Below are 26,850 nucleotides of genomic sequence, written 5' to 3'. Positions count from 1 at the left end.
CCGATGGAGGCGGAAATGTTGTAGGCCCGTGTGCCCAGATTTGGGTGCACGTTAAAGAACCCCAGGTGGTCTAAATTTCCGGAGCCACTACGCGTCTCTCATAATCATATAGTGGTTTTGTGACGTTAAACCCCACATATCAATCAATTATTGCACGGAACAGGCCGCCATTTTTGTCTTGACGGCCTCATGTGGAATTCTCGGTCTACCACCGGGCAGTCATCGTTCAGCTCCCAGCTTTTGAGGAGAGCATGCATTTTTATTTCATTTTTTTAAATTAAAGGTGATCAACTTTGCCCAACGCTACAAAGTGTATACTGGACACGGCGATAAAAGGCACATGCAGAACGCAACTATTCGAACTATCAACAATTGTTTTGTACGAGTCTTTCCTCGTCGTGCCTAGCATTTTTTATATACTCTAGCGCAGGGACAGTTGATCATGTCCAACCAAACAGCCCATTGGCAGGTACTGAGTTCACTAGGTGGCCCCGATTTTGAGTTACCGCGTCAGTTCTCGAATATGGTTTGTGAAAGGCAAGGTGTGGGAGCGAGCTGGTTCTTATTCCATATTGTTACAGATGAAGCGCGAAAATGGGGGAAGAGAACAACAAGAGAGAAGGCAGGGAGGTTAACCAGGCACATGCCCGGTTTGCTACCCTACGCTGGGCGAATGGGAAGGGGGCATGAAGATGAGATAGGGAGGAGGTAGACAGTGAACAAAGGGGACAACGAGGACAAGCGCTAACTTCCAGAGAGAGAGAAGAGAGAGAGAGAATAAACATTTATTAATAACAAATGCACACTGAGCCTTCTTTGGGTGGGGCCCTCAGTCCAGGGCTCCATTGCCTTGCGCGACCCTGCGAGCCCGCTGGACCAGCTGCTGCTGTTCCTGCCGGCGTAAGCTGAGCAGTGCAGACTCCCAAGAGGAAGGGGTGGGATTGGGAATGGGAGGCACGCCCTGTGGGGCAGAGCATTCCCACGTGGAGTGGTACGCTAACTTCCAACTACACTTTTTAATCAAAGCAAGCGCTTTATCAAAGCTAGCGCTTGTCCTCGTTGTCCCCTTTTCCCACTGTCTACCTTTTTCTTACGCTTCAGCTGTAACAATCGGGAAAAAGCGTTGCCGTTGTTGAGGTTGACGCAGCGCGTAGGGGCGCTGCCGTCGCCTCTGTGCGCGCACGAAGCTTTGCAGCGTGCTCTATCTGCTGCGTTCGTGGGCGCGCGTCGCGTTGGTTACGGGATGGAGGGAAGCGAACCGGTTGCGCCGCCGAAGTCGCGTTGCACGTGCTCCGCTTGGCGGCGCTCGTGCTCTCAATTCCTGTTCCGCCGCCGCCTTGTGTCTCCACTTACTAGGTTACCGTGTTCGAGGTCGCGTCCCGCTGATGAATGACACCCTTCCCAGCAGCCCTCGCTTGACGTCCGTCCGGCTAGCTCGTGCTGAGCGCTCCACACTTGTTGCTGCGGTCCTAAAATGAACTAGAGGGGAGACTCTTGACACTGTGATTGTTCAGAGACCACGGGGAGGATGAGTATAGTACACGGATTTGCCTATAGTCTTCGTACTCGACGGCGGCGAATCGCACCTGCGGATTCGCTTATTGCTGTGTTTTGGTTTTGTTGTGAAGGAAAGAATGAACCCTTTTGTTCTTAGTGACCCGATTTGAAATGGTAACCCTTACGGATTAAGGTGGTGAAGCGTAACTAATGAACTATTGCTGATTGTTGTTTTGTGACAAAACAGCTTCCAGCTATGCGAAGCCAAACGGAACGCGAAGTACGAAGATTATGCAAATCCATGTACTACCAATAATTGCCATGCTTGCTGAAGAGCCATGCGTTGCAGCTCCCATATACACTATATAGGGCCAGAGTTCCCTTTATAGTGTATAAAGAGAAAACTATATGGCTGAGGGCATCGGAGATGCAAGAGCGGCTGCTGATAGGAGCCATGCACAGGGGAGGGGTACGGGTGAGGAGCGAAGGTGCTTCCCCACATTTCTAGCCTGCGCCCCCTCCTCCCTTAAGACATTGTGAAAACGCAACGCATAACTAGTGGGGTACTGCCCAAGCATGAAGGAGAGAAGAGAAACGGGCAAGAACGTCATATGTGAATGCAAATTTTGACGATCTGACGCTTAATAATGACGTCATGCAATGGCGTCATCACATGAAATGCCATTGATTGATTAAAGGTCGCTCAGTAGCGGAAGCAGTGCAAAACCAGGTGGGGTGCAGAAAGCTTTCGCATGGATAGGGAACCGGTGAATTGTATATTTTAAGAACTAGCCAATACATAAGCATACACAGCGTGTGCGCTGCAGGTGTGTTCAAAAGGTCCTATATTAACGTATAAGTTCTCCACTTTTCTGCCCCTCATCTAAAGAGCCCCCCCCCCCCCCTTCCTCCCTGTGACCTGGGGCCACCCCTGGCGGCGATGAACGAACGACTCGGTGTCATTGCGTGTAAGTGATTCTTAAAATATGAGAACAGAAGATAAAAGGGAGCCCCGTAACTGTCTGCATCATAGTGCGACACCTCAACAGTGGCTCACGAGGGATAGGGGTAAGATAGATATGTGGGATTTAACGTCTCAAAACCACCATGTGATTATGTGAGACGTCGTAGTGGAGAGCTCCGGAAATTTCGACCACCTGGGGTTCTTTCACGTGCATCCAAATCTGAGCACACGGGCCTACAACGTTTCCGCCTCCATCGGAAATGCAGCAGCCGCAGCCGGGATTCGATTCCGCGACTTGCGTGTCAGCAGCCGAGTACCTAAGCCACTAGACCACCGCGGTGAGGCGGGGGAAATGGGTAAGGCGGGATTAAAAGGCATGGGGATACAGATAGGGCAGGGACAAAGAGACCCACACACGGAAATAAGAAGACTAGGAAAGATGGGCGCGGTCGCAGGGGTCCGAGGACGGGGCACCACTCAGCGAGAGCTTCACGGCGTCAGGATATGGCGGAGGGCCATCCGGTCGGCCAGAACTGCGCTGTCGTCGGAGATCGCGGGGGTTTTACTGGTCGGTGTGTCGCACGCGTACACGCGCTGTTTTTACTATCGCCAAACTCAGTTCCGCGACTGTGCTGGCCGTGGCCGCTGTGGTCACGCGGCGCTCTTTCGAACAGTAGTCGCGGATGGACTCGGCTCGGCCATCACGGTCGGAGGGCTGCGTCGGCGCACCCGACACGCACTGTTTGTGGAGGGGGCTTAGCGGCGGTAGCCCGTAAACGCACACTGCTTTGTTGTGACTAAAGCGCGAGCATGCACGCAGAGATAGATGAATAGAATGCGAACGCTCGCTTTCTAATGCTCAAAAAGAGTCATCCTATTAAAAAATAAAGCGTTGATGAACTGATCAATGTTTCTGCATCAAAAGAGGAGTCATATTGGATGCACATAATATCAGACCAAGAGTTAGCTTCGGGTAGGGGCCAATTAATTGCCAGGACAAATAATGAAGATTTATTGAATAAGTTCATCGAAAGAACACTGTTTTCTTGTGAGGAGCTGAGATCGTTAAGGCACCTGGCGGAGTAGGTCTCAACCTCACTCTCCTTTCTACAAGGCCGTTGAGATTGGCCGGACGTGTACAGACCAGGACCGCACGAACGCAGATTGATTGATTGATTGGTTGATTGATTGATTGATTGATGTGTGGGCTTTAAACTTTCCAAAACCACCATTTGATTAAGCGAGACGCCGTAGTGGATGGCTCCAGAAATTTCAACCCAAATCTGAGCACATGGGCCTTACAGCATTTTCGCCTTCATCCAAAATGCAGCCGCCTGGATTCGATCCCGTGACCAGCGGGTCAGCAGTGTACCTTAGCCCACGGAGCAAGCAACTAGACCACCGTTGCTCTGCGCACAAACGCCGCTGTGCCTGTGTCACTGCCAGGCACCAAAATAAGTCAAGCATTAGGGTGGCCTACAAATTCTCTTTCTAGTGTTCATTTCGTTTCGTGGTTCAAGTGTTCTTGTCCCCACCGTCTGCCTGCTATATGTTTATGGTGCCGACCGAGGGTTTTTTTTTTTTTTTTCCACAGTAAGGAATGTCCACACTGTCTCGCCGGTGACCTTGCTGCGGAGTGTACACTGGCGGTTCGAAAATAGCCCGGCAGAGCAGATAACGGCGTTTGGGAAGTGTACACACGTGGTGTGTGCGTACTTCGAGTGCGTCCCTGTTATCCTGTGCATTGATTGCTTATAGAGCATCGGTTAGTGCACTCGTGGTATGCTCGGCGGCGCTGCTGTACTCGATGACGCGGGTTCGATTCCCGGCCTCCGCACTTCGGCTGCATTTCGATTAGGACAATGAACGCCTGCATACTACGCTTTATTACTGGAATATTTCATTTTGCATTGTGAAGCCTGTATACAGGACGTGTGTGTGTTGGTAAATCACGAAAGATACTTTCTCTGCATTTCCAAGCAGAGGAATTTCTTTTCACTGTACTCCCAAGCAGACGCGTGGCCGTACAATGAAGAAAGAAAAAAAAAAGAAAAGAGGCGTGGCCGTGTGGCAGAGCATCCGCTCGTCATGCGAAGGACCCGGGTTCGATACCCACTCGGACGGAAACGACCCCTGTTTGGCCCCCCACTCTGACCCAGGATTCTTTATCTTTTTTTTTTTCATCTGCATCGTTCTTGATTCTTCGGTCACTCATAAGATGATAATTTTTTGCTCACAAGAAACTACGCCAACACCGGAATTTCGGTGAAACGAGCTCTTTGACGCTATATATCGCGTTAATATATTGTACACCACTGCGCCACCAGACACGCTCCGGCCGCCAGATAGGAAGGCTGATATGTGGCTCAAAAGTGTTGTGGCTCGAGCGAGTTGGTTATCCATGAACTTAGCTTGTGTTAGCGTGGCACATATGGAAATGAAAAGGGAAAGACGACAGATACGTCTAGAAAGGTAGGCGCTGAACTTCCAACAGTTACAACAGTTCAAAGTTTAGCGCCTACCTTTAATAGACGTCTTTTTCGTCTTTCCCTTTTCATTGCCATATGTGCCGCGCTAACACAAGCTAAGTTGATGATACATGGCGCATTTCTGACAGCAGCAATATATGCAATATACAATATATAAAGATGAAATAGCGGGAAACATTGGGCCGGTGACTGGCCGCCAAACATATGCGCCCTCTCTGCCTGCATTGAAAATATACTAAAAGTCGGCAGAAGTTGCTCCAGGAAATGAAAACAAAACAAAAATTCAACAAGAGAGGGGATCAACGAAGGCTGTACAATAAAAAAAGCGACAAGGACAACAACAACAACAAGAAGAACTACTACTACTACTACTACCACTACTACTACTACTACTACTACTACTACTACTACTACTACTACTACTACTACTACTACTATACCAACAGCAACAACAGTGCTTTGTTTGACTGTGAATGCAGTTTGTGCAAATCTGAGTATGACCCTGCGAGAACAGCCTATATAGGAGTTTCAAACGTCTGCCGACCGGAGGTTGCTCGAAGTATCCACATGTAAACACAATGCCAACAAGCGCCGAAAATAGAGAGCAGTGGGGTGGGGGTGTGGAGAGGACGAACTAAACACGAGCGATTACGTGCATCAAAACAACTCTCGGGAGCGACACGCGTACACATTTCTTATCTACAGTGGCGCGCACGTTATCGCACCCGTTCTACACTTGTTTAAAAGTTGGACGGCAGAATGCGGTGCCATCGTAATCTCCGATGTTGTTTAGTGCATCGTTGTGGTCAATGGTGCGTTAAGAACCGCCTGTCCTGCAGAAGAGCCCTTCAAACACGCGGAGCCGCGTTCAGAAGTTTGAGTCATGTCATCGAAATTGTTTGTTACCGCGGAGTTGATTTGAACCAAGGTTTCACCCATCGGAGTTTATAAAGAATTGCTGAAGCGGAAATCATTGCTCAATTAAGTGTAAAGCCATAGAGTAACATATAGCAAGCCGTGCCAAATGGTCGAGTGGGGTCACCATACACCGTCTGCGTTTGGAGAAGCAAAGGTGTGTTTTTCGCGCACGCTGGACGAGTTCCATATGACAACATGTTTGTATCAGATATTACTCAAAGTGCGTTTCTGTGTGTTTCCTTAGTAAGCCTCGAAGTCTTATCAAAATTTATTGAAGATCAAGTCACCAATACTCATTTCGACGCTTCGCTTTCTCAGAGAAAACGGTCTTTTATTTTATGCTTTAACGTATCATTGCACTAGAAGCCACTTAATCTGTATGCGGGCACCACCTGAAATGAGCATGTTTCGGAGATTTTAGGGGCCCAAGCGCTGCCTTCACTTTTGCTGAGGCCATACGAGAGATTCCACTCCAGAACTTTTGTTAACCACCTTGGTTTTGAACCAATTAACCAACCACCTTAGGTTTATGCCTAAATGTGTGCTGAGAAAAAGTTGAGCAGAGAACGTTTCTATATAATTATGTCCCAAAAACCATGATATGATTATGGGGAGATGCCATAGTGGAGGTCTCCGAAAATTTTGACCACCCGGGGTTCTTTAATGTGCCCGTAAGTCTGTGAGTACACGGGTCTCCAGTAGTCTCGTCTCCAGCGGAAATGCGGCCGCCGCCGACGAAATTCAATCCTGCGGGTCTGCAGTCGAGCAGTTTAACCACAGAGGTGGGTGCCAGGGAACGTTCGTTTAGCGAACATTTTGACGAGCATTATTTTCGTATAAACAAGCGTGCGTAAACAAGCGAAAGTGTAAACATATCCGAGGAAGTACAATCTGAACGATCACGACTATATATGCTACTGCAAGTGGGCCTTCGATACAGAGGCGCGACCAGCTATGACTGCTGTATACGGAACATATTTAACGAAACACTACTTGGTTTCATGTGCAACACTGGTCCTACGGCACACTTCTATAATATGCATGCGCGTACGAAGTACCACGCCTGAAGGGGCACGCTTATATCGCGATAAAAGCATGTGCAAACAAGCATGCACGATTGAAGAGCGCGCAAAGAGGCAGCAACACAGCTAAGCGCTCAAAACGTCCACAGACCGCGTCTCTCGCATATGAGGCATGTATACGCCGCAAAACGCAAGCAAAGCGCCAAGTCGCTCAGTCACGGAGGTAACCATAGCCTCATTGTGAGCCAAAAGCAACCCTGAGGGGACCCTTGCAGTGAGTGCGTGCATGTATTAACAAATATGTGGACCTGTCCAGTTGCTCATCGTAGATTGCAAGACGAGAGTCAACTTCTCTGAAGTATACGTCGGAATTTCGTCGAGCAAGCCTGCGAGATCGCATGCTTGCTGCCATACTTGATAGTGCTTCGCGTGGGCGAATTTCTCCCTCACCTAAACGAACAAAGAAAGTAAATACTTAAGAACTTATTCGCACGCAGTATAGCCCGCCGCAGATTTCCCGATCACTTGCCCGCAGAACAAAATCACGAACATGTGTCACAAGTACACAACCCGCTATCACGCAAGGGCTATCGAAGCGATCGAGTCGTCATTGCTTCCTGTGCACTTGTGTATGTGGTGTGGTGTTTATTGTTTATAAATTGCTTATAAATTATTGTTCATAAATTGCGGTGTTTATCTGAAAGCGTAATATTTTTTGAAGTGTAGATCACTTTAAGGGCCTGAACTGTCGTCATCTGGCGTAACGTAGGCGAAACCACGTATACAAATAGAAAAAAAAAAGCAAGCAAGCGATAAATAGAGAGAGAGGTGTTAAATAAAAATAGGAAGAAAAATAATAATTGACAAAAACAAAAAGAAAAAATACAAAAATAACTGCGAGAGAGAAAAGGAAACAGATGGGGCAGGAAAGATTAAACCGAAAATTAAACAAAGAAGGCTGCTCAGCCCCGCATTTTCTACGCACCAGTGTAGTAGTGCGAAGCTGCCTAAAGATTTACATACGAAATCACTTATATACGGAACTTTTTTTTTTTTTCGTGATCTCTTCGAGGTTCGATATGTCAGGGTTCGACTGCGCACTGTAGGTGTGCACGAATAAAGAGTGCACGCAGTTCTATATACCTGGCGTGCGCCCTCGCTTATATAGGTGTACGTGTATATACCAGAGAACGCGGGTTGCAGTCGCCCCTGGCAACGCAGTGGTGCTGGTTGCAGTGTAGTTCCCGTTTTTTCCGCAAGCAGAGCGGTGCTGTTGCGTGGTTGGCTAGTTTCAGTAATAAGGGGGGCATGAACCCCCCGACTTCCTAGTTGTCGGAACGGGGAAATCCCCCCCCCCCCCCCTCCCGGTGGGGTTCGTTGCACTTCGGGAAACCATGCGTGTAACGTCCTGAGCTCTCTCTTCCATTCATTATGTATATGGATTCCGCCTGAGGCGTACGTCCGCCCCGATAGCGTTAACCACAGAGCTGGTGACGCCGCGAGTCGAAGGCATTTTTTTTTTTTTTGCAAACTCGTTGATTTTTCGAGGGACGATCGGTTTCCGGCTTGTAATAAGCCCTCCCACTTCCCTAACCCCTTTTATCTACTATCCGCATACCTTCGGGTAACCTCCTTTATTTTATTTTTTTTGTTTCCTCTCTTTTGTCGACACTCGGGTTCGAGCGTGGTCTAAATTACGCCTTTTCGAGAATGAATCACCGCGGAAACGGTGTGCAGCGCGAGCGGAGAAAGTTGCCTTCGCATTCTTGGGCCACGGGGTGAAGCCAACTTTTGCGAAGTGGGAAATGTATGGCATTAGAGAAAGTGAAAGGAGAGGGTGTGCTCCTCCCTCTCTCCCGGCGTCAACTTTGAGGTTGCAAAGGTCATTGACATTTTCACGTCGTTGGGCTCTCCCAGGAAGAAGCTCCTACGAATGCCAGTGCCGTGCGTAGCTGGCTACGTCGTCTGCATAAGAAAAACAAAAGAAAAAAAAACACACACCCTTTTCTTGAGTCGGTTTGATCGCTCATACTGATAGCGGTGGTGTGTCTCCTTTTTTCTCTCCCTCACATGCACACTCTCTCTCTGTCTCTCTCCGTTCGTGGGAAGTGTAATGCAGCGTCAGTGTACGTCGACTTTCTCGGCCATTCTGCAAAAGCTTTGTATTGTTTGCATAGCTTGATTTTCGTTGTATTTTCAAATACAATTGATATTATCATTATCCTCGTTATAAGTTAACGAACAATGCATTCGACGTAGCGTTGGTGCTGGTCATTACACGTTTGACGGTATTAAAAAAAAAAAGTCTCTGCGCGAATGAATCGTGATTGCATCTTGTCGCACTATGTGGCGAAATATTTAGTTCCGCATGATCAGTTTTGCCGAGCCCCGTTATCATTCGAAGTCACCAGGGCGATAAAATTAATTTATGCAGATATCGCGCTGTCCCACCAATCAAGTCGCACCTTTTCTAAATCACCCAATTTCATGCATTCTGCGGGTTTAGTACATCTCTAACGTCAGATTTTGACCTGTTTTCTGATTCTCGTAGAAAAAAGACTTGTCTCCCGATCGCCGTTGTCGTCTCGACGGTGGCGTTGTTCCGTTTATTTAGTTGCGCATGATCAGTTTTGCCGAGCCCCGTTATCATTCGAAGTCACGAGGGCGATAAAATTTATGCAGATATCGCGCTGTCCCACCAATCAAGTCGCACCTTTTCTAAATCACCCAATTTCATGCATTCTGCGGGTTTAGTACATCTCTAACGTCAGATTTTGACCTGTTTTCTCATTCTCGTAGAAAACTCGTCTCCCGATCGCCGTTGTCGTATCGACGGCGGTGGCATTGTTCCGTTTCCGGCTTCGTATACAATAGGCGCGCACCTTGGCGGTTTTCAAGGGCGACAGCCCCCGCGCAAGAGGCCGTTGCCTCAATTGTTCTCTGTGATTGACGAGAGATATCGCGAAGTGACAGTCGGTCACAATAGTGACAGCCTGTGATGGCGCGCGCGCACGTGTTTCCTGCGTTTTTGTATCTTTATTTTAATCTGTCACGTTCCGCATTGCCCGGTGTGTATGGCATCTATTCTTTTGTTGTTTAACTTAGCCTATATACCTAGGAGAAGCTCGCCCATTCAGCTGCGCGTCGTATACGGTGTGTGATTGCGAGCTTGCACTCCACGAGACGAGGGTTCTCATGGGCAACAATAGCAAGAAATGAAGCATTTGATTTGTGTTTGTGCATATGCGCGTATATACAGACACATACAAAACTTAAAACATTACAGACTGAACCCCCCCCCCCCCCCGCTCCAAACCCACCGCCTTGGCCATGCCGTAGGGCTGCAGCAAAAGCAACAGACCTCGGCTGTGGCTTTTTCAGGGGCGAAGCTCCTTATGGCGTCACCCGTTAGTCTCCCGTCATCGTTTGCACATACCTGAGAGGGTGGTCCTTAGAATGTCCTCTGAATGGCGGTACTTGCATACGGTGTATACATGATGAAAAGATGTGGGATGGCGGTACTTGGAGTGTTGACTAGATGGACGGACGGATGGACACGCAGATGGACGGACGGACGGACGGACGGACTGACTGACAGACAGACAGACAGAGGGGTGGACGGACGAATGGACAGACAGACCGAAGAACGGCTGCATGAGCAGACGCACGAATGGACGGATGGACCGACAGACAGACAGACAGACAGACAGACAGACAGACAGATGAACGAACGGACGGATGGATGGATGGATGCACCGACGGTCACACGGATGGACGGACACACGGACGGAGGAAGCAACAACGAATGGACGGACGGACGAACGCCTCGCCCCACCAATCATCATTCACTCCGTGGATATGCTGGGATTTTTATCAGTTATTCTTTATCAATAAGTAATTATTTTATAGACTGATTCTGTTCATTATTTTACCTTGTGCAACTAGAGTGATGCTAGGATTTTTTTTTCTTACATACGTATTTTGTGACCCTACTGCGTTTGCCATAGATTGTTTATCACTTGTCTATCAACATTTTATGTCTGTTATTTTAGCTAAAACTGTAACCCCATGCCTTCTATACAGAAATGTTCTATATGCTTTGTTTTTGCATTTGTGTCGTTTTTTGTAACCACTCCCCTCTTTAATTCCTCTAGCTCTGAGGGCTTTCATAAATAAAAAAATGAAATTTTAGCCAAGCAATTCTTATCAGTTGCTCTATTTGTATCAGTGCGAGCTTCAATTAGCTTGCATTGCTTTGGCGTACGACATTGCGCAGAAGGCGGCATTCCACGGTGTTCCACGCAGGTGCTTTTCCACGATTTTCCAACGAGAGTGGTCCGCATACAATGTTTTACAATGCAGCGTCCGTGCTTGCCTACTTTGTCCTTTCGTGTCCGTTCAACATTGCGATAACTGAACCGTGCTAAACTTTCAGCCCTTGTCCTCTTTTTTTTTTTTTTGCTTCTCGACATCTCTTGCTGCATTTCGGCGTATTCTAAGTGCTCAAACAAACAAACAAAAAAATCTAGGAAGGTGATGGGCGTGAGCCATTGGGTGGTCCTCGTTCGTCTCTTCCTGTCTTTTGTGTTTAGTTGTGCCCTCACGATGGTTTTTTTTTTTTGTGTGTGTGTGCGTCAAAGCACCAACTTGCCCAACAGTCCACTCTTTTGGAGCCTCAGCAAGCCGACCTCCTCCTGTTGCCTTTCATTTACACCACTTCCACCAATGCGCGTTGTCTGACGCAACCAATAAATTGGCCAATAACGGTGCTAGCCTATCGTGTGACCAGGGCCTGTTTCTTCCGCAACATTTTTCTTATGATCAAGATGTCACGTGACGCTCCCTCCTTTAGTTGTTTCCCTCCTCCGCAGCTGGAAGGCACGGCCTCCGTGCTGTGTGAAGTGCCCGTGGCACCTCTTTCTTGCCCGAGGAGACTCGTCCGACTAGAGGCACCTCCTCTTCCTTCTCTAACTTCCCCCGTCCATTCGAATGCGCGCAAACTTTGCAGCGGGACGCTTATCCTCCTCTGCCTCCATTTCTCTCTCTCTCTCGAGGATTGTGGGTGATGGTGAATAAGATCGCTGAGGGCGAAAGTGACCGCCTCTCGTAGAGCGTCCCTCTCGGTCACCCGCAGCTTGCACGCTTCTGCAACGACCGTGTCAGCCGGCCGGTCGACCATTAGGCCGCCGTAGCGGCTGTCTGGGAGCGCTGCGTCCTCTGCGCATCTGTGTGTGTGTGCAGATGCGGCGTGTCCACGGGTTGTTCCACGTCCGGTCTGCTGGCGAAGGGTGAAATGTGAGAGCCGACGTCTGCCTCCGCGTTGCTCCCGGCTTTGCGGTCATAATCGCTGAACGTTTCATGCATAACCGGAAAGCTTTAAAAAAATTGGCCCCGTGTCTGCATGTAATCCGCAAATGTCGTCGAAAGACGATAGTCTTGCGTGCGGAGATAATGAGAAAGAAAGATAGAGAAAAATAAACTTTTATTTAGAAACCAGTGTTCCGAGCGAGGCCCGCTGTCACCCCTAAAATGGGAGGGTTCCCTAGTCTAGGAACATTCTGGCTTCGACTGCCCTCTTGGCCCTGTTGACGAGTTGTCGCTGGTCTTCTTGGTCCTCGAGGACGAGCTTGGCCTCCCACGTTTCCATTAGGTGGTCGTCGTTTATTTTTGGGGCTTGGTCCCGCTCCAGTTGCACGTCGTGGTTTGCATGGCACTGGCATTCCAGGAGCAAGTGCGCCAGGGTGTCTGGTACGCTGCAGAGCGGGCACATGTAGCCATGTGTCGTCGGGTAAAGGTGGTGCATTAATATGCCATCTATGTAAGTGTTGCTTGGTGCGTCTCAAAATCATGCTCTCTTCTTTGGTTATTTTTGGATGGGGTGGAGGGTACACCCGTCGCTACAGTTTGTAGTGTAGAAGTAGCGACCAACATGTCAAGACGCCGCGGTGATTTTCACTGACTCGCAAGACGCTTGCCGAAATTATGTGAAGGACCGCGTCTCAGTCTACGCAATTAACATCCTCCAACGGCGAAGCTATCCACTTCCATATACCTGCGTAATCTGGGTTTCTGGACACGAGGGTCTACAGAGAAATGAAGCGGCTCACGTCGCTGCCCGCGAGTACGTCAGCCGGGCTGCCCTGAGACCAAAGGATACCCGATCCGTGGCCGCAGCGATGGAGGTAGTAGAAAACACCTACTCGTCGCTACTTCAACACTACAAACTGGAGAGAGTGAACAAAACATTTATTTGATGTTCTCCGCAAGAAAATCGGTGAATGGTATCTGGAGGCGCTACGTTATAGTGCCTCGAGCGTGCAGCGATGGCGAACGAGCGCATCAAGTCACGTCACACGTGAGACATGAGCGCAATCTGGCAGTTTTCTTGGAAAACGAAGCGCGTGGCGCAGGGACGGGTGTGCACGCCCGTCTCAGAGGTGGTAAGGTGTAGAACGCAAGGCGATGGGTAGGTGCCACCACCGTCTCGTCTCGTCTTAGCAAAGTGTTGGCAACACTCGCTTTTTCGTGCAAGCGTTGCATGGTCAGGGCAGCGTGATAAGCGCTGTGGTCCTTAAAATTACTTATGTATGTCTTTTCTAGTAAAACGCGCACACGCAGAATATATACGTGTTGTTATGATGCCCCAGACACGCGCAATAATTCCTTTAATTGACAATTGCACAAGTATGAACGCTAAAGCTTGATCAACATTGGTGGGCGCTACGGAAGAGGTGGCCGTTTCAAGTACCCAGTGTTGTTAAGAGTGGACAAACAGACAAATGTACACAGACAGACAGACAGACAGACAGACAGACAGACAGACAGACAGACAGACCAAAATTTTTCTCTCGAAGGTCCCCAAAAAAGACTATCATCTTTAAAAAAACCTCTGGTTGTGTGTTTGTTAATCGTCAGTCGTTACGTGTTTGTTAATCGTCAGTTTATACGAATGCTATGTCACTACCTCATTCAAAAAGGAAATTAGAAATAAAGAGAGAGGCAGAGCTTGAGAAGTTATTGTAGACATCGGCCAACTGTCCTGCGCTTACGTAGGGAGGTAAGAGGACACCAGTATGGTATAAGGCGCAGGAAAGTAAAATAAATAGGGCGAGAGTTCATACCTGAACGTATACGTCCCGATATGATCTTCTGACCGCGGTAATGCTTACTTTCGTCGTAGGAAGTCAAAATGAGCACTGAAATGGTCGCGGTGATGGTGGATTGAGTGAGTTTGGCAATCCCACATACTACCTTATATAAGGGTGTATACGCGAGATATTGATTTATCCGTTCCTTCTGTTGCCCTGCGCTAACTTTTGCTCTAAGAGATCAGTTGCAGCTGCAAGCGTGTCTATACAAAATTTCATGCACACCACAGCAAATAGTTTCTATATATTCAAATTTCATACATACATTTAGGAAGGTGCCACATATAAAATGACATACATATTCAAAAGGCATCATATTAAATTTAAAATATTCAAGAGCCCTATTGCTCTTTAGCAATGGATTTACGCTGCTGGTTCAATGTGTGGTGCTCAAATGCACGCGCAGGGCAGTTGGCTCTGTCTGTCTCTTTGATTGATATGTGGGGTTTAATGTCCCTTAACCACCATATGATTATGAGAGACGCCGTAGTGGAGGGCTCCGGAAATTTCGACCACCTGGGGTTCCTTAACGTGCACCCAAATCTGAGCACACGGGCCTACAGCATTTTCGCCTCCATCGGAAATGCAGCCGCCGCAGGCGGGATTCGATCTTGCGACCTTCGGATCAGCAGCCGAGTACCTTAACAACTAGACCACCGCGGTGGGGCTGTCTGTCTCTTTGGATAACGGAGAGGGATCTCAAAGGCTATATACATTGGTACTGAACTCTGTGTATACCGGAAAGGATTTGGAGGCCACAACCACGTAAGCTACTCATAATTCTCAATGATAGAATGTCGAGCACTCCAGTAGAAGGAGGTCGCTTATGTGAAAGTGCTCACAGACCCGGCCCTACAGCAGGTGTGAAGCATTTCGTGGGGACCACGCCTGTATGCGCTGTGATACTATTGCGATAACGATATAAAGCTCGTTTAGCAGGAATTCCGGCGTCGTTGGTTGTGAGCGCAAACTGAACTTGTGCGTGACCCGAAAATCGATAGAGATTGTAATAAAATAAATATTAAATAATTCTAGGTCTGAGTGAGGATCAGAACCAGATTGTTTGCGCGGCGAGCGAAAGTTTCACCAGAGAATATACGCACACCGGTAAGAATATCAATGCACTATAAATATATCTTAAAAAATGAAGAAACAGTACTGCTACTAGTGCAACGTTATGATCAATAGAAAAAAAAAAGAATATACCAATAATTCTGAATATAACAGCTCAGTTACAGCACGCAAGCACTATAAGACCAGAAAAACGACACGCAGTGCTCTGTCTTTCCTGCCTCTCGGTCCTCGCGTAGCGATTCTACGGTTATGAATTTCTAACAAGCCCAAGCCTTTTGCCTAGTGAACTTCTGAGTGTTTTCTAAATACGGTAGTTGAATTCGGTTGTGAATATTTCGCCATCGCAAACCGTCGCTGTAACCTTCCATCGTGGCACGTCACTAATGACACCGTCTTCAAAAACAGCGTCGCAACTTGACGTCAACGACACCGCGTTGCGGGCAACAACCCATTGTTTCAAGAGCGTGCAGTGCTCACTGGCGCGGAGTGATGAGGGCGCATCAGTGAGAGAGAGGGGGAGGGGGGGACCTCCGGGTCGCGCACCCGTCCGCGGTGAACTCCGGCGTTAGGGCTGGGCGAGCGAAAGGCCCTCGCGGAGGTCTACGTCCGCGACCCTCGGCCCTGCCAGGGTTGGGGTGAAGGCCCCGCGCTGGCATTTCTACGTCTCCATCCTCGCTGAGCGCGCGTACACCGCCGCCGCCTGCAAAACCTGTTTCGGGGCGTCACAGCGGCGTGATAAGAAGACCTTCTCCCTCTCGACCTCCTCTCCGCTACAGGCTCGTCGATGATTCGTCGACGTCGTCGGTTTCGTCTCGTGCGGTGTGTTTGTTGTGCGTGTGGGTGCGCTGTTTGCGTGCGTACGTGCGTTTAACAAAACACGTGCGCGCGCGCGTGTTTTGTGTGTGTGTGTTTATACTAACTTGTCAGTCCTTTTAAGTCGCCCCGACGCGGTGGTGTAGAGGCTAAGGAAACTCGGCTACTGCGGGATCGAATCTCGGCTGAATTTTCGATGGAAGTAAAAATGTTAGCTGGCCGTGTGCTAATAAGATTTGGGTGCACGTTAAGGAACTCCAGGTGGTCAAAATTTCCGGAGGCCTCTACTACGGCGTCTCTCATAATCATATGAAGGTTTTGGGACGTTAAAGCCCACATATCAATCAAATCAAGAGACCGATTCCCCGTATGTACGAGTCACTTGTATAGACAGGCAAGTGAGGGTATAAGGCAGGATCTCCACCGCGTGTCTGTCCGTGCGACCGACACTTCGAGCGACGTCCCCGTCTCGCGCCCGGCTGGTCGAATCATCGCACCCACGCGTCGCTCGTCTTGTGCGCAAGCCGAAGTTGAAAAAGAAAAAAAGGGGAAAAAAAAAAAAACGCCTGCGCAATGATTGCCTCGTTCGCGACGGATGTAGCAACTCTTTGTGAACTCGGGGTCCAGCTCGCTCCTTTGTTCCGTTCGGAGTCGATTGTACCCTCGGCGAGATATTTTTTTTTTTCTTAGAAAATCAGTGGCTCTTGCTGGGACAGGTGACCCCAGTCGATGACGCCACGACGGGTTGCCGTGGCGACGTTGATGCCGGGGTCGTCCACTTTTTTTTTTTTGCGCGTGTCTTTTGAAAATTCACTCTCCGTTGCAGCTGTCGCCGGTGTCTGTTGTCCCTTGTGCAATACCGCACAACGTAACGTGACCTGCGTTGCAAGATAGTTGCAGGGCGGGGGGGGGGGGGGGGGGTTATCAGACTGTTTGCTAAGGCGACCTCCACGGCATCTGTTTTCCAAACTTCGCTGCTGAATTCTCAATGAGATCCAGTCTTAGCGATTTCGGGTTTAATCTCGAACATTGCTTTCTATCGTTTCTTTTTGTTTGTTTGTTTGTTTGTTTGCTTGCTTGCTTGCTTACTTACTTACTTACCTCTTTCTTCCTTACTTTCTTACTTCCCTTCTTACTTCCTTCTTACTTCCTTCTTACTTCCCTCTTTCTCGTCTTTCTTGTCCCCTTCCTTAATCCCCCAGTGTAGGGTAGCCAACCGGATGTCTTTCGGTTAACCTCCCTGCCTTCTCCCTTTTTGTTGCTTCCTCCTCCTATTTACTTGCTTACTTACTTACTTACTTATTTACTTACTTACTTCCTTTCTAACTAACTAACTAACTAACTAACTAACTTACTTACTTACTTACTTACTTACTTACTTATTTACTTTACACTCTACGTGCCTTTGTAAGATCGGACCAGCGGCGGCTCCTTATAGCGGATATGACGTTATGTGGCTGAACAACAAGTTCAGCGAGGTTCTGATTGTCCTACGTGGCTATCAGTGAAACCTATGCGCGTATTAAGTGTACGTCGAGGAGTACCATTGACTTATGTTGCAATCGTTATTTCGCCTATAGTTCATGTCTTTGTAGACAGTCCGTCTCGGTGACGCCATGCAGCCCTGTTATAGTCCTGCATAGGCTACTTATCATGTTGCCACAGAATGTTACCAATAAATACAGCACCTGGTGCTATAAAACTACTTATTTAGGGCAAACCTGTGCCTGTAAACTCAAAACTAAATTGTCAGCCAAAATGTCCCTCGCTCGCTGTCTCCAACTTCGTCGGTCTCTTCCTCTTCACCTCGAGTCTCGTGCCGGTCCCGTGGCGTAGCATCGTGGCGCGTGCAGGACGGCGTTCTATGGCGCGGCTTTCTTGCTACTTGTGTGGCGGCTTTTACGAACGCAAATTGTTGCACGCGTCTTCTGCGAATGTCGAACTGTGGCATTATAGATTTATCAGGAGCGCGAGCACATCTTCGATGCACATCGTTCTGCGCTGTGCTGTCACCTCCCACCTCGAATCACAGCCAGTCCATCGCATAGTCAGTTTGCATACCGTAGTTTGGGCAGATCTCTTTGGACAATGGCAGTCGTCGCAAGCAAGCACTCCAGTCGAGCGCGAATGTCATCTCCACCTGCAGATCTTGAAGCCGTGACCATGCTGCACAGAACTATACCGAGACAGAGTTCGTGTATGTTTGAGTAAACCCTGAACACGTTCGCGCTTCAAGGTTGTCGTTGCCCCACCGCGTTGGTCTAGTGTCTAAGGTACTGGGCTGCTGACCCGCAGGTCGCGGGATCGAAGTCCCGGCTGTGGTGGCTGCAATTTCGGTGGAGGCTAAAATGCCGAAGGCCCGTGTGCTCAGATTTGGGTGCACGTTAAAGAACTCCCAGGTGGTCGAATTTCCAGGAGCCCTCCACTACGGCGTCTCTCATAATCATATGGTGGTTTGGGGACGGTAAAGCCCACATATCAATCAATCAATCAATCAATCAATCAATCAATCAAGGCAGTTGTGGCCGTGGCTATGTTCTCAGAACTCTTTCAATTTCTGCAAGCGTCTGGCTTTCGGAAATTCAGATATACGCTCTCCTGAGAGCGTGGGTGGACCTGTCAATGATAGTGTCTGCGAAGTAACGCGTAATATATACGCACGAACCGACACTAACGAGCACTTTTTTCACAGAGCACTTCAAGTGTCGTCTCTCCTCTTTTTTTCTTCCTTTTTTTCAATGCCGTTGTGTTAACTCCCGCCCTTTATACTCCCCCGAGAGTCGGTTCCATGAACGACAGATCGTTGCTCTCCGAGGGAATGTCATTATCTCGGCCAGATCGCCTTACCGAAGCGCCCGCGTTAGGCTTAACGAAGTGGCGGAGTGCCGCGCCCATACGACGCCCGTCCCGAGGGTCAGAACTCAATTTCTTTGTTGCCCGTCGTCCTTCTGTGTGGGCGAAGCAAGTTGGCGCCTCGGCGCGCTGTTCTCGTCTTTCGTCTCGCGCCTAAATCGACGAGCGGTCTCCGGATGCATAGTTTGGTTAGCTTGTTTATTTGGTTAACAACGTATAATTAGGGTGACTGCACCAAAACGTCTGATTACGTCAGTGGCGTGGTCGTATTTATATTCAGGGTGAAGGGGCAGAGTGGGATTGGGGGGCTTTGCAGCCGGGTGTGTGTGGCAGAATATGGAAAGGTAGACTACGATAGAGCTGGCTATCCCAATATCATGACAGTAATGTACAAGATAAACATAAAAACACGAAAAATAAGAATGAAAACAAAAAGAAACTAGTCAGGGGCGCTACGTACATACTATGTACACTATAGGACTTATAACGCATGTATCCGCTTTAAATGCCATATATCCATATACACGATTTAATTGAACTAATTTAAATGCCAACCATGTGTCCGCTTTAAATACCTTTTCTGATTAATATTGAAGCTCTAGTGAAAGTGAGCGCTGTCTTTGTCAGCCTCTTCTGCTAGTATCGTTTCGGTGATCTTCAACCAAACATTCAAGGAAGGTTGTAGCCAAACATTCAAAGAAGGTTGTAGCCTTCGGACCGTCGTGAGTGACTGCGTGAGTTTTAGTTGCGGAGCATCTAATACTCGAGGCTTGTAGTGCGGCGCCGTCCGCAAGCTTCCTCCTCCTTCTTCCACCATCTGTGCATCCCTTCCTCCTCTACACACCGCGCGCGCTTCACTCCTCCACCATCTGTGCACCCTTCCTCCTCTACACACCGCGTGCGCTTCTCCTCTTCACGAACATTCGATAGCTGTATAATGTAGCGCGCATGCGCCGTCACGCTTCGAGAACATCGGCAGCTGACGCGCGCGCATGCGCCGTCGCGCTTCGAGAACATCGGCAGCTGACGCGCGCGCATGCGCCGTTGCGCTTCTCCCCCTTCTCGAACATTCGACAGCTGACAGTGCATGCGCCGTCGCGCTGTATATATACTCAAGGTCGGTGCTCGCTCGCTCAGTTGCCGCTCGTCGGTTGGTTTGTACGGCGCGTCGACGTCCGAGGTCGCAATGATCGACGTCCCTTCGACCAGCGCCGGCCAAAGTGTTGGCGGAACCGCAACCAAGTCGTCGTCCGAAGACAAGGCAGCGCGGAGAAGAGCTCGCGACGCCGAACGTAAACGTCGGCGTCGAGCGGAAGATTCTCAACTTAGAGAACGTGAAGCCGCTGAGAGACGTCAGCGTCGAGCAGCAGCACCGGATTCGACCTACGACCGCTGCAACCCGATCCACTCACTCTTCACTTTACCGACCAAAAAGCCATCGTGCTCAAAGTTCGTCGCAATAAATAAGCACCGCCCTTTCGCAGACGTGTCGTACGTGTTCACTCATTTAACACCCCTCCTACAACCACGTTAACCAATTTAGCCATCGACCCAAGTAAGTCGCAATTTAACACCCCATTTCACAACCACGTTAACCAATTTAGCCATCGACCCAAGTAAGTCGCACTTTAACACCCCGTTAACCAATTATATGCTCCGCATCCTCCTCAGCGTTCCCCCGAGGGAAGCTGCGGGCAATTTTTTTTATTCCACCAGTTGGCATTAAAGGGCGCCTAAAAACCGAAAATACGAGGAAATAGGGCGTTCCTCTATTCTGCGATTTCCGAAACATCCGTGGCAAACATTCGTGACGCACGCAGTTCGCTCGAGTGGGCTCACGGTGCAATAGGTTCTCAATTGGTCGATATAAGGACTATGTGTGTTGTGAATTGTCACCTGCATACCTAGCTGTTTCGCTATACAGATCGCGTGACCGTTACGTATTGTCTCTCATGACTACTGCGCGCGATTAACTGATTTCACTTCGTTTCTGACTGTGCAAGCGGAGACAGAAGGTTGCATTCGAAAAACGCGAAATCGAAACTGGATCAACGCTTAATATGTGGGGTTTAACGTCCCAAAACCACGCTATGATTATGAGAGGCTCCGCAATGGAGGGCTCCGGAAATTTCGGTCACCTGGGGTTCTTTAACGTTCACCCTAGTCTTAGAACAAAGGCCAGCAGTATTTGTGCCTGCACCGACAATGCAGCCGCCGCAGCCGGGATTCGATTTCGCGTCCCTGGCTCAACGCTTAAGGCTTGACCCCACGTATTCGTTGCAGCGCGTCAGCGCGTGGTTTTTTTGCCGCAACTCCGTGCCCTCTCCCCATGAAGAGAAAGGGCGCGTGGCTACGCGAACCTGCTCTCTCTCTCTCTCCATGTGAAAGAGGGCTCGGCGCCGCATAAAAAAAAAAAAACGCGTAGACGCGCTGCAACGGATACGTGAGGTTAGGCCTTAAGTGCTGACATCCGTCGTATTTTCTTAAAGTAGCGGGGAGGAGATATCGCCTGTAGGAAAAGTAGCGAATGCGAGGAGAAAGCCACTCCTTCGTCTTTTTAACTGACGTGGTTTACGGGGGAGCCCTTTAACCCACTTTCTCGCGCAGAAAGCGACGGGAGGGAAGTAACTTCTTGCGGCGCAAGCAAAAGTGGTTGACGCGTGGCGCTTTGCGTCGCGTGTATTCCGGCCGTCCTTTGCGGAAAGCGCGTCGGCCCTTCCGAGAATCGCGGCCGCGACGACGTTTCAGACATTCCTCGCCCGGCACTGTATTGAGGTGCGTGGCGAATTCGCAAGCGTGCGTAGCGGCCCTATGGCGTCACGAATGCAGAATGAAGAAGCTCTCGACGGAAGGTGCTGTTGCGCCATCTAAGCACGCGGGTGCGCTTAGTGGCGTATGTATGTATACATCCCACCCACACACACGCAATGGCTGCGTTGTGCACGCAACTGGGTCTCTCGCGCGCTGAAGGTAAAGGGGAGAGGTATAAGCAAACGAGAAGCAAGCCGTGGATAGATACCGCATAATTTTGCGTAAGGGCGGCGCCCTTAAGCAAGAGCCGCGTTGCCAACGTGAGTACCAGTAAAAATTAAGTGCAGTCGGCGTCAAAACTTTGCGAGACCATTGCGTCGGGAAAAAAAGTGAATTTTCTGGCATTTTGTCTCTATAGTTTGCCAAGGTGCACAGTACATGACAGTACGTTTTATAACATGCCTGAAATAGAAATGCGATGCTTCGTTGCCTAAATCGTTTTCTTCTGTTTTGCGGTATTTCAACTTTCGACGCTGTGTGTGCGCCGGCATGGTTGCCTGGATAAGAAGGGCGTAAATGGGCGCGAGCTAGTTGGTACTAATCATTCACTGTAAACAGCGCCAAAAAAAAAAAAAAACACCAAGCACTTTATACCAGCGCTCGCTGGATATCTGCATGCTTCGCTGCAAAGGTGATGCGTTAAGGCCGAGGACTCGCGACACCTACACGTGCTCCCGAGGGGAAGGGGAGGGCTCGTTTCTCCTCGTCATGTGTACAGTACTGACGGACTGAAACAGGATTATTTGGGGCTAAGCAACGCACATTCTTTCGTTTGCACCGTCTTGAGTTCGGGTAACATCGGCGTAAACGAGGGCTGTGCCAGCCCCGTGGCAATAGGGAGGGGGCTGGACTGAAGTCCCCCCCACCCGGAAAAAAATTCTGCCAGCTCGTTTTTCTCCCCCTTGCCCCCCCCCCCCCCCCGTAAAGAAATTCTGGCGCCGGTCCTGGGCGTAATTCTGACTTGAGCGCGTAGATGGAATGGCATGGGAAAACCTAATTTTTGTTCAGCAGGACAGGTTTCTTAAAGGGTGAATACCAGCATTATCTTTACAGACCAGGTTTGTCGATACGTAGACGTGGTACCTTGCTAGTAATTGCGAATTGCAGTAGTTATATTTAGAAATACATGTATCGCGTTTGAATCCGCAGCAAAACGACAGGTTTCTTAAAGGGTGAATACGGTAATGCACGTGACAGCTTCAGGAGTCTATATAAGTAAGGCTCGGGAAAATCGGCAGCAGCAGTGAAGGGGACGTGTATAAATGCCGGTGTACTGGTATATACTTGAGCTGAGCGTGCGTATGGAGTATATCTATGCCGGTGCAAGAACAGGTTCTCTTCTCGTCGTCCTCTTCGCGAGTTTACGTTTCTTTTTGTTGTTTCTTTTTTGTAGGGATGCGGAAACGTGAGCGCGATTGGCGCGCGTCGGATCTCCAGCGCGCATGAATACGTGTACTATAGATATAACGCGACGCCGCACGACTGCCGAAGGAGGCTAATTTCGAGGCCCTGTGGCTTACGTTATTCGGCTAAAATTGTGTGACGGGGGAAGTCGCGAAAACCGACGGGATGTATACGTAATACGTACGGTGATGTATGTCTCAGCAGTGACGGTGGAGCTGATACGGCTTTATACGTGATAATGGCATATCCTCGAAATTAACGACGATGACTGGGCAAAACAATGGGATCGTTCGGTGTTGCCGTAAATCGCCTGGTGACATTGACCACTCGCCCGTGTAAATGAGTCACAAAGCAGTGTCCAGCTGTGAACAATGTTTATTGGCCATAAATGGTACGCTGTGTTGAGTCGGGAATTTCGCTTTGCCTTCATTATTACCGTTTTGTGGTATACCCTGAAGTTGGCAAGGACGAGGTCTGGGCGCGTTCCTCTGGTGGTTGTAAGTTGTTTCCAGTCATACGAAATACATCGTGAGGGCATATTGAGACGTCATACACTGCACAAGCAGTCTATCCGGGAACATCATCTTCATCTTCGTCAGCGTCATCGTATTCGTCATGACTTATAATGGGTACCATGCACGTGGTGGGCCGTGATGGAAAAAAGAGAATGTGACACGCTTGTTCTTCAATGTCATCGGAATCATCATCGTCAGCGGCGGCTGTAGGGTGCACAACGTTGACGCCAGCGCCAACGAACAAGTCGTGACCATAAAGAGCTTCGTCCCTAAATAAACCGAGGAAACTGAGGTAGGAGGAAAGAAAAAAAAAACAGTACATAGTTGTAAAAAAAACAGATAACAAAGGCTTAAAACGCGACGAAGTAGTCACATATAGAAGGAGGAAGAAGTTAAAAGAGAGGGAAAGGGAGGTTAACCAGAAGGAATTCTCGTTGGCTATGCCCTACACTGGCGGTAGGGAAGGGGAATAGAAAAAGAGAGGTGAAAAGAGAAGGGAATTAAAAAAAAAGGGTAGAGAGAGAGACAGTTAATTCGTTGCATCATGTGGAACTGTACCGCAAGTCAGAGGCGTTCGCACAAGCCTGTCGTCCTCCAGAAGCACAACAGGGCTTTTCACTGCCTTGTGGGCTGTCAAGACATGTGGACGCTGTGCTGTAATAGCAGGTGTACAAAAAGTGGCCGATCATCCAGTCGCCGCAATGCGTGGGCAAGTGAGGAAGGTTTTATCGTATCTGGTCTCCCTCTCCACGATATGATGAGGGAGACATCGCTGCAGCGGTGAGTTCTGGAAATACAGACCATCGGCTTGACGGTCCCAACGTGGGACTAGCCGGGTGGCGCGGCGTCTCCCCTGCGTCTTCTCAGGACAAAAATAAAGTTTTAATCAATCAATCAGTCAATCAATCAATCAATCAGTTGTTCTTTAACGTGAACTGACGTCGCAATCAGTTCGTGGGCGTCTAGCACTTCGCCTCCACCAGAGTATGACCGCCGCGGCTGTCATCGAACCCCGATCGATTCGGGTCAAGATCGTTACCGCTGATTCGCCGTGGCGGACGAAGATGTTCTCAGTCGCATTCTTGCGTGGAGCTGCATACTTGGGGGTCGTTGACGATAATAGAAAAATAGAGGGGCTTGAGGGAGGAGATTGCGGGCGTAAGCCCCACACGTTCTGTAATGAAGTGCATGGTATAGGGAAGTACTCGTTATTCCATATTTAACACGGCAGACGAGAGGGGGGAAAAAAGACAAAAAAAGTTGAAGTGTCTCGCAGAATTCCGCATAGCCGGAACGATTTCTTGGTTCACGCTTCGCTTGTTGCGTAACGTTTCGTTCTTCTTTTCTTCCTTCTCGTAATCGGTTGCAGTTCTGCTGATCTTACGCTAGGTGGGACATGTTACTATATATATACCCTATATACAAACGCATGCACAAGAGCTGAGCGCGCGGCCAGCGGGGCAAACGAAAATCGGGAACGCTTCAAAACCGCCGCGGCGTGCGAGATGGTGGCGTCGTCTTCGCGCGCTAAGGCATTCGTTCCACTTTTTCCGTCGGCGTTCGTAACAGGAAAGTCTCGGTGCGTCTTCCCTTTCTTTCTTTCTTTCTTTCTTTCTCTCTTTCTTTCTTTCTTTCTTTCTTTCTTTCTTTCTTTCTTTCTTTCTTTTCTCTGTGTGCTCGTCGCGTTCTGCTTCCTCCCAGCGTCAACTTTCCATCAGACGTGGAAGTTGAAATTCCACGATGCGCTGGTCATATATATAACTCCACTTTTTTCGACAAACGAACGAACGAATAAAAAAAATGATAGAAAGGAAACGTCCAGTGTACGAGGTTACGCACGGTAGAGCGTTTTTGAGACAGTATAGAGGCCGGGTTTACAAGCTCGCGCTTTTGAATTCCAACTGCAGCGTGTCTGGACGGCTCTGTGCATACCTCGCGTTCACCCTGGTCGCGACTGAGCGAGCTCAGCTGTTGCTATTTCTGACTTTCGAAAGTTTATTCGCCACCCTGGGCATGCGCGGTCGCCTTCTAAATCGGTCTCGTAGTCGTCTCCACCGCGGCGAAAACGAGACTATACACACTAGACTCGAGGAGTGGTTTTCTTTTGTTTTCCGCTTGTCGTCCGCTTGCGAGTGTGTTGGCGGCTGACGGCGCATAAGGGGTTTGCAGTTCGCTATAATATACGTCGGATAGAGTAGTTTGCTACGAATGCCGCCAGGAGTTATTCGCGGCGCTGCGATCGTTTCAGTTGGGTTATATATGCATGCGTTTGTCTAATGATTACGCACACTTCTTGATGCATTCCCGCTTATATACCTCAGTAAGGCATTCTGACGTGCTGGGTCGTTCATTGCCACTAGACGTTCTTGAACTGCGCCAAAATGACGATGGTTCTAGAAAACGAAACGCACAGACGAGCGCAGACTCACACTTTCAATATTGTGACTATTCTTTAAGGGAAGGCCCCAGGACGGCATCCAGCACCCCAGCTTCGAACGTGGCCCCAGGACGTCCTGCGGGGCTACGTCTGAAGAATACCCAAGATATTAGAAGGCTGGGTCCTCGGTGGCTTCGGTCATGATTTCAGCAGCTAATGACGTAATTGCAGAGTGGCATGAATTTAACGCATTGTATTCCGTCGACTGCGCCATGTTAGGGAAATAAAATTGTATTCTTTCTTTCGTTATTTCCCTGATAAAGTCTGAGTCTGCGCTCGTGGTCTTCTGTGTTTTTTTTTTTCAGAGTCCTCGTCATTTGGCGCAGTTTAGGAACGTATAACAACCTTATTTACCTTTATTTTCCGGTTAAAACGCACACGCGCACGCACGCCATTCGCGTCTAGCCTCGTTACAAATTTGAAAAAGTCGTGACGAGCACTTCCAGCCTGACTACGCATTCGTTTACTTTCAGGTAGATAAAACTGCATCTACATCGTGGTGTGTGTGTGTGGGGGGGGGGGGGGGGTTGAATTCGCTTTACATACTTTGACGGAAGTACAAATAACTACGCGTATGGCTGCTTTGTTGTTCTTTTATTTTCGTTCCAGGGTAATTCAGTTTATATGACAACTGCTACACTCTGGTCCAATACTGCAGTGTAGTAACTTGGCTTCATGGGGTTGTCTAATGAAGAGGCCCTCGAACAATTCCCGTTACAATGCACTTATAATATGACGTGCATGTACCGTATCGGTGATTGCTTGCTGTACGTGGGTGTTGATAGCTAAGCGTGTCTCCTCAACGCGAAGTCGATCGTTGAGGAGACTTACCGGAGAATGGCAATAAGCAATGCTTGAATGCATTCTGAACTGTTTACCTAAATTGTTGTCGAACACGCTGAACT

At 48.9% G+C, this 26,850-nt stretch overlaps 1 protein-coding gene across 5 annotated transcripts in view; it reads left to right on the top strand.

Annotated features, from left to right (window-relative positions):
- The window catches only part of LOC119173868 (solute carrier organic anion transporter family member 74D), a 159,389-nt gene that overhangs the window by 52,325 nt on the left and 80,214 nt on the right, over nucleotides 1-26,850 (top strand). The gene's annotated exons all lie outside the window — the stretch shown is intronic.

Source organism: Rhipicephalus microplus, chromosome 5, assembly GCF_043290135.1.
Source record: "Rhipicephalus microplus isolate Deutch F79 chromosome 5, USDA_Rmic, whole genome shotgun sequence".
In the NCBI taxonomy this organism is placed as follows: Eukaryota; Metazoa; Arthropoda; class Arachnida; order Ixodida; family Ixodidae; genus Rhipicephalus; species Rhipicephalus microplus.
This window is presented reverse-complemented; position numbering and strand designations above follow the sequence as displayed.